Here is an 8,240-nt window from a genome sequence, read left to right as displayed (position 1 = left end):
TAGTGCTACACGATCTCCCCCAGTGCTATTTACAGGTTGCTTAAAAAGGCATGGAATGTGAGCTGTTAGGCATCTGTGTCGAAAAGTATACAACAGTTGCATCTTACCGGTACTCACCTATGGGGCTGAAACGGGGAGGTTAACGGAAAAGGTTCTACTTAAGTTGAGGACAACACATAAGGCCATGTAACAGAAAATGGTAGGTACAACGTTGAGATATAAAGCGTGCAGAGTGGTGAAATAATTCAAGTTACTGGTATTCTAGTCAAAATTAAGAATAAGATATGGGCATGGGCAGGACATGTAGTGCGAAGAGAAGATAATCGATGGTCTCTAGGAGCAACCAATTGGATTTTAAGGAAAGGTAAGCGTGTCAGGGGACGGCAGAAAATTAGGTGGGTGGATGAGATAAAGAAATTCGCTGGTGTCAAGTGGATCCAGCTCGCACAGTACCGAGTTAATCGCAAGAAAATAGGAGAGGCCTTTGCCCTACAATGGGCATAGTCCGGCTGCTGCTGCTGATGATGATCTAGGAGAACTAAGGCTTTGGAAACAAAATGTTTCGCAATTGGGCTTGATCCGTGAACCTACATATATGCTATTTATGTGTGGTACTAGCCATAGTGGCAGGGCAGCGATTCTCACTTGGTTTTGAGCAGGAACCATTTTTACGATGTGATGACAATTCCTAGCCATGAGGTGAAATGCGACGCCTAATAATACTGAATGATCCTCTTCGGTTATTCACAAAATGTTTGGCTACAAATAGCAGGGTAGGCTTTCCTAATCACTCGAATTTTCGCTACCTCAGGGCCGCTATTTGCCCACTGTATAGCGCAGCTCTGCTACGTTAAACATTCTCTGAGGGCTCTTTTATTCCTCTTCAAAAAACGCAGTGATTATTCAGTGGCCCCTTGAAGTGCCGATCTGCCCATTTCCTTCCTGTGCATCATTCGAAATGGGTTTGGTTGAAGTTCAGGGCGAAAATGCAGGTTTAGGTATTGCTTCGGCCTGCCACCCTGTACGCAGCACGTCGCGAATGAGCGCCGCCGTCAGTCCAGGTCACACGAGTGGCGTGGATTGCTAGCACTCAGAGCGCAACCATGCAAGCCAGACGAGCGAGATACTTTGAGAAGAGTGGCAGAGGCAAGCTCCAGCTCCCTTATGGCTTCTTTGCTCATCCCGCAGCGTGCGTCAGAACCTGTCGACTCTGCAGCAAGGTCGCCGTCGGTGTGGCTTTTGTACGGAGGCCTCTGGTCATCTTAAGCTCTAGCCCCTAGTCTACATTACCACGACTTAGAACCCGGAGCATTTATGCGCCCACAAAGCGAACGTGTGCCGCCCGGAGCAGGATGCAGGGCCGCTATGGAATCCTTAGCAATGCTGTATATGTGGCATGATTTTGGAAATCCTTCTTTCTTTTTAAAACTAGCGTGAACTGGTTTTGCTTTTCGGGCGTAAAAACTGACTTTCTGAGACCAAGTGTTGCTTTACAGAGCGATCCCTGCAGATCCCAATATTTTGGACAAAGTGGGTCTGCAGGATTAATAAAAGAAGTAATGAAGAAGACAGAATTCTTTATTTTTTTTTCCAAGCCTTCTCTTCTCATTAAAGAATAAAGCTCGCTAACGTCAGTAGCAGAGTACAATCCTTTGCCGTCCTTATCTCTAATGCCGCTTCAGGAAACACTTCGGTTCTGATGCGAGAAAAAAAAAACAATTTTTTATTGGTCGTATTGAGTGCAGACATCTTTCTCGTATTGCACAAAGCGCACATTGCACGTGTCATCGTATTGAGTCCGGCAGTCGTCAGGAATGGAGTCTACCGCAGAGCGGGCCACCAACAGCATACCTACTGCAGACAAGAAAAAAAATAAGGACACCATAGCATCACTCCACTGAAGTAGAGTTTTAAGTAAAGTAGTTAGACGACATTTTACACAGTATAGTTTGGGCGCTTACGGCGAACATATTTTGACCTGTGTTTTGTTTTTTTTTTTGTGATGGTGCATGCTGTGTTACATATACAGCAATGTCGTATGCATTACTAACAAAAAGAACCAAGAAGTCGAAATTTGGTGTCTATACTCCTTTAAGAAGTATTAAGGCTGCTTTGTGTGCGCACATGTTTTATTGTCTCGCCATTTTCGTGCACGCTTTCAGCAATTTCTTGACGTTTGCATCCATGCATATGCATGCATTTTAGTTGGAAACTTTCCTGCAACATATAGTCTATTTATACTTTCAAAACATACGTGATGTCCTTAGCAACGCCTATTGCAGTACCCGGACTTACTGACATTATTTACACTTGGCTATTTGTTCGATATTCTCTTATTTCACCCTGAGAAATATTACGGCTTAGTCATAGAGGTTAAATATTCAGGTACGGAGCGAAGACGCAATTACAGCCTTTATTTTTGGCAGCGAGGAAATGAAACACACCTAAAATTTTAACTTCAAAATGAGTGTTCGCGCCCAAAACGACGGCTTCTTATCATTGCTTTGAAGGTGATTTCTTTTACCGCTTTCAAAAACACATTGCAGATAAGGATATCCGAAATGTAGACAATTTTAGCGCAACTAATGAGCTGAATTCTCGTACAGCGCACTGTAGACGCAGAACTGAACATTGATTATTAGTGGGCAGGCTGTGCCATAGCTGCCGTGCAATATTTTTCGAACAAAACTGTATCGACATAGCAGATCATTGCAACCAACAAAGATGATCTTACGGTCTTGTCCATGGTAAGGAATGATCGCCACCACGCAGCTTTCGTAATTGCTGTAATTGTAGTATGCATTGTAAGTGGTCGATAAATCTGAAAGCAAGTACGAGGTATTGCCTTGAACCGGCATTAGAGAAAATATACTGGATCCAGAAAAAGTTAAGCAGGCTGCAATTTGCACTACAGAAAGACATTGCTCAATAATTAGTATACACACTTTAGAGCAACAACTAATCATGCAATAACTACTCATGCGTAATATCTGTCGCACTTTTCTTTCTGTGGGAACCTGACCTCGCCATAAGGGACGGGAGGATGCTGGCATTGAAACCGGAAAGAGGGGAAGAGGAGCCGTAGTGGAGGGCTGCGGAGTAATTTCGACCGTCTGGAAACCTTTAACGTGCACTGATATCGCACAGCACACGGACGCCTCTCTGCTTCGCCTCTATCGAAACGACGCCGCCGGCGGTCGGCTTCAAAACATAGTACAAAACATAGAACAATTTTTCGCTGTTAAGCATTTCCTCTGACACGGCACGTGTGGCGAGCGAGGCTTAACGGGACTACGCCTACAGCGTAAAGCAAATTTTCTGCAAAAGGAATGGCAATTTTTTGCTTGAACGATAATGTGCGTTTTCTTTTTTTATTGGGAACGTGCTTCAATTTTTTAAAAAGTATGATTCGGTTGTTGCGACCAATTTTAAAAGCCCCGTGGAAAACTTTCATCGCCTCCAGGCCACTGTCGGTTTTCTATAACCTATGCGTGTAAATTCGAGCCCTATTTGAGAAGAAAAACGAAGGTGGCTCGTACTCAATAATGGGAATGTAATGTAAGTGATTTTGTGTATTATTCGCATTTTGGAGTTTTCGTGCGTCATATTTTGTGAATATTTTCCGTTCCTTAGAAATACCATAGATAATGTAGCAGTTGTCAACGTTAAATGCTGCTTCAATCATTAACCATTTCACAGAAAGTTCACCATACATGTTATGGCGAAAAAGATGCCGTCCAGTGGCACGCAGATACAAGACGGCCGAACACCGCCACAGTAATGCTCTTCCCGTGATATACCCTGCGGTGTTTTCACAGCCCTTACCGTATTTCTTGCGTAATACGAACACTTTCGCTTGTAAAGCGATGAAGATGTGAGAGGCAGAGGTACAGTTCTTGTCGAAAGTGCAGAGCCCTGACGGTCTCCTTGTGAGCCGCTTCGTGCGGCTTCTAACGCATTTCCAATGTTCCTAATCCCTTGACGGTAAGATTTTTTTCTGTACCCTTTCCTGTGGGAAGGAGCTCCAGTAGCGCTTAATCAGCTCTAGAATATGGCTCAGAAGTATATTGTCACGTGGTAGTGACCAAGGTCGATGACACAAATGAAGACAGGCTTGATGGTACAGAAATTAACTCTTTATTGGGCTGACTTGCGCCCGCAAAAGAACTAAGCAACTCGGCGGCTGCGATAGCAACAAACGTGTTGGTTGATCGTCGAACAAAGAATGCTCGTCACACTCGTCAACGCTCAATTTAAAGGCTGTACAGAACAATCTAGATGACGTCGCAAACAGCTACCAGCACGGGCTGGAACATTGTGGAAAGACACACGAGTGGCCGGAATCTTCGAGATAGATCTCGGTGCATCTTGCGCTACAACGAAACTGATAAAGGTATGACTCGCGACAATAGTAATATCCCCTGGCTCTACAGTTTTGACAAAGGTTGTACATTATTCAGTACAATGGTACCTTACGTCGGTGAAAGTAAGGGTGTTCTTCTACGTGAGCGTGTCTATTTTGCAAAGTAATTATTGCATATAATGCTTTATCGCTACCGTGGTTGCTGGCATGCCAGCGTTGACGCTGGAAACAAAATATTTGGGGCTACGTTGAGTATCTAGCGCCTCCTTTTCGACAAACGTGGTCGCTCAACTAACAGACGCCGTTATGTTGTCACAGTATGACAAGCCCGGTAGCCACAAATGAAGACATTGACGTGGAACTTCAATAATGTTTTATCGGACTGACTTGATCCTGCAAAAGAACTAAGCAACTCAGGGGAGCCGGTAACAGCCTACGAGCTCATCGGTCGTCAAACTACCAATGCCTGTTGCGCTATAGTGAGCCCTTAACTTAATGTTGGCGTAGGGTCATCTAGAAAAAACTTCGAAAAGTGATTATCACCCCCGCGATTATTCGAGAAATAGACGCGAGTGGCCACAATCATTCGAGATACATCTCGGGGCATCTTGCGCGACAACGAAAATGGTAAAGCTGGGTATCAGCGACACTAAGCTTAAATCAACAAAGAACACAAGACCATTCCACACGCCAGCAAGCGGGCAGTTCAGAAAAAAAAAAAAAAAAAGAAAGGTTACAAGGGTAACGCAGTTTGAGTAAGCGTACAATGATCTGTAAGAATTTCTTTCTGCTGAAGTTGGGCGTATAAAATACTCGCGGTAGCACGTCTACGGACGTATCGTATTCCGACGAGAGCTTGAAGCCGTCACACAGCACTCCAGCCTCATTGTTACCGCTGGGGGTCATCTCAATACAATGCGACATCAGTTTGTCCAGCCAAAACCAAGCGTTGTCACCATTGCGGTGTCATGGGTCACTTCCGCTCTGTTTGCAAGAAACGACGCTCCGCTCCGGTTCGTGAGGTAGACAGCCAAAATCTATCTAACGAAGATATGTTGTGCATTCTGGCTGCGACAACGTCTGCTCGCTCCGCAGTTCACGTCACCGTTTCGATCAGCCGTGCTGACATAACTTTCCTTGTAGATTCGGGATCATCAGTTTCCATTATATTTTCAACAATATTTTGAAGGACAGGTGCTTTTGGTCCCAACAATCCAGCTAGTAGAGTATTCAAAGCAGCCGATTCCAATTCGTGGTTGTTTCTTCGCCAACATTACGTGCAAAGATGTTACAACACGCCTTTTCTAAATTGTAAAACAAGCCATCTCGCTCTTGGGCATTGATACCAACAAAGCACTCGATCTACAGATTGATGCCTAGTCTTTTTAGGGCCTTGAAACATCGCTAATTTCTGATTATAGAAGGGAACGTCACGCAGGACCGTGACCTTCCAGCAGAATTAGTTGAGGGGTTTGGAACTCTTTTTTATCCAGGCATTGGCCTCGCGAAAGGTTTTGTGCACCACGTGAAACCTCGATCCACAGTTCAGCTGGTTATATCGAAAATGAGGCGCATTCCGCTCTCACTGAGACCATTGGTCTCGGCAGAGCTCCGTCGGTTGGAAACACTGGATGTGATAGAGATCGAAGTATCTGAATGAGTGTCACCCATTGTGGTCGCTAAAAAAAAATAGGCAGGTATTCGTGTCTGTGTAGACCTTCCACAGGCAAACAAAGCTCTCGTAGCTGACAGCTTTCCGCTCCTTGATACAAAAGAGCTATTGCATATTCTAGTGGGGGGAACAAATTTTCTAAGCTAGACCTCTCATCCGCCTATTAGCAGGTCCTGGTTTACCCTGAGAGTCGCGATTTGACACCATTTCTAACCCACGCCGGCCTCTTTCATTTCAAACGAGTATGCTTTGGGCTGGCTTCTGCACCTTCTACATTTCAGAGTATGATGTCAAAGCTCCTTCAAGTATGTAAGGGCGCGCTTTTCTACATAGATCAAATTATAGTTTTTGAGAGAGGCCGGCAGGAGTACATAGCTAACCTGCAGCAGAACTTAAGCGCATTGAAGAGGTCGGGCTCAAGCTGAACCGGAAATGTATCATCGATACGCAGGAACTTTCATTTTTGGGTCACAGGACCATAGCAAAAGGTATTGTTCTGCTGAAAGAAAAGGTAGCTTTCATTAAGGATACCCTGGCACCCACCGACGCAGCCGACCTTCGATCTTTCTTCGGGCTGGTCGAGTGCTACTCTAGGTTTGTTCCAAGTTTGCCGACATTGTCGAGGATGCGTCTTCTTCTTCGAAAAGCGCAGTCATTCGTTTTTATTCTAGCGAGGTAGATTCGGAGTTTTCGAAAAGTCAAAGAAACACTTGCGTCCAGCACCGTTTCCAAGCCCGCTTCTGACTGCGGGCTTGGAGCGGTTCTGCAACAGGTGGATGGACAGGAACTGCATGCACACTGTCGTCTTCGCATCTTGAGCGCTTTCATCCTCAGAGAGGCGATATTCAGTAGGAGATCGGGAAGAGCTTGCGTGTGTTTGGGTGCGTTTGAGTGTGCAAGTGGTAGCATGCTTTCCAGTGGGGACGCCACTTTACCCTGCTTACTGACCACTAAGCATTGGTCGAACTGCTTTCTACTCAAGAGCCAGGAAGGGCAGAGCGCCTACGTCAGTACAACTTTACAGGGAAGTACCGGAAGGGGTCGAAAAATAGAGTAGCAGACGCGCTTTCTCGTCTCCTCGCATCACCTTTCCAGGAAGAAGATAATTTGCTGGATGAAGCGGTATCAGTAGCCCATATTTCTTCTTGCAGTACCATTAAGCAGGCTCAGTCGGAAAATAGCACGCTACAACAAATCAAGGCATACATAAAGTCGTCGTGGCCTGCACACAAATCTCTGCCGCGTGAGCTTAAACCATTCTTCAAACTTAGCGATGAAGCTTCAGTGGCGGACAACTTGATGCTGCTTGAAAAACACCTTGTGGTTCCCGCGTCACCTACGGCACGGATAATTATCGCTGCTCACGAAGCTCACCGCGGAATTGTGCGAACAAAAGCGTGGCTTACAGAAAAATATTGGTGGCTAGCCATAGACATTCAAGTCGAGCTAGCTATTCAAACTTGTAGCATATCTCAGACAGCGGACAAAAGCCCGAAAGTGACAGTGGCACCATTAAAGCCGGTCAGCTTCCCAAACAAACCATGGCTGAAGCTGGAAATGGACTTCGTTGTACTGTTTGAGAGAGCGCCACACAATTTCCGATACGCGATCAGACTGGTTGACTACTTTTGTAAGTTACACTTCTGCAACGAAACCACAACACGCAGTCACAAGCTTTTTGGTGTCAGTTTTTGCACGGGAAGACTAGCCAGAAGAAACTGTTTGAGATAACGAGCCACAGTTTTCCTCGCGGGAGTTCGAAGCTTTCCTGCAGGATCGCGGCATCCGCTTCCGGCGTTCATCCATATACTACCCATAAGGAAACGGGCAAGAAAAGCGGTTTAACAGAGTTTGTAGTACCTTCGTATAACAAACAACACTCGAGCAGCATCCCTTGCGCCAGGCGGTCGTCGCACGCCGCATGCCACAACAGCAACTACCCTAGCACTTCTCCTGCATGAACGTCCACTAAGAACTCGACTTGATGTCGTCGGGTACCCGTCGGCAGCTTTTTTGAATGACCCTGTTTAAAAGCTGCACCGTCTACACTAGCGGGTGAAGCGAAAGCAGCAATCTGGTAAATGTTACACAGACGCTCGCAGGGCCGCCAGGAAAACCAGAATTGACGTTGGCAACCTGCTCCCAGTAAAGAAACCTTCAACTACCTTTAAAAGTGACCTGGCGTTCAACTGCCGAAGAAGAGCG

This window comes from Amblyomma maculatum, chromosome 10 (assembly GCF_055883805.1).
Source record: "Amblyomma maculatum isolate TAMU_Amacu chromosome 10, ASM5588380v1, whole genome shotgun sequence".
Lineage (NCBI taxonomy): Eukaryota > Metazoa > Arthropoda > Arachnida > Ixodida > Ixodidae > Amblyomma > Amblyomma maculatum.
This window is presented reverse-complemented; position numbering follows the sequence as displayed.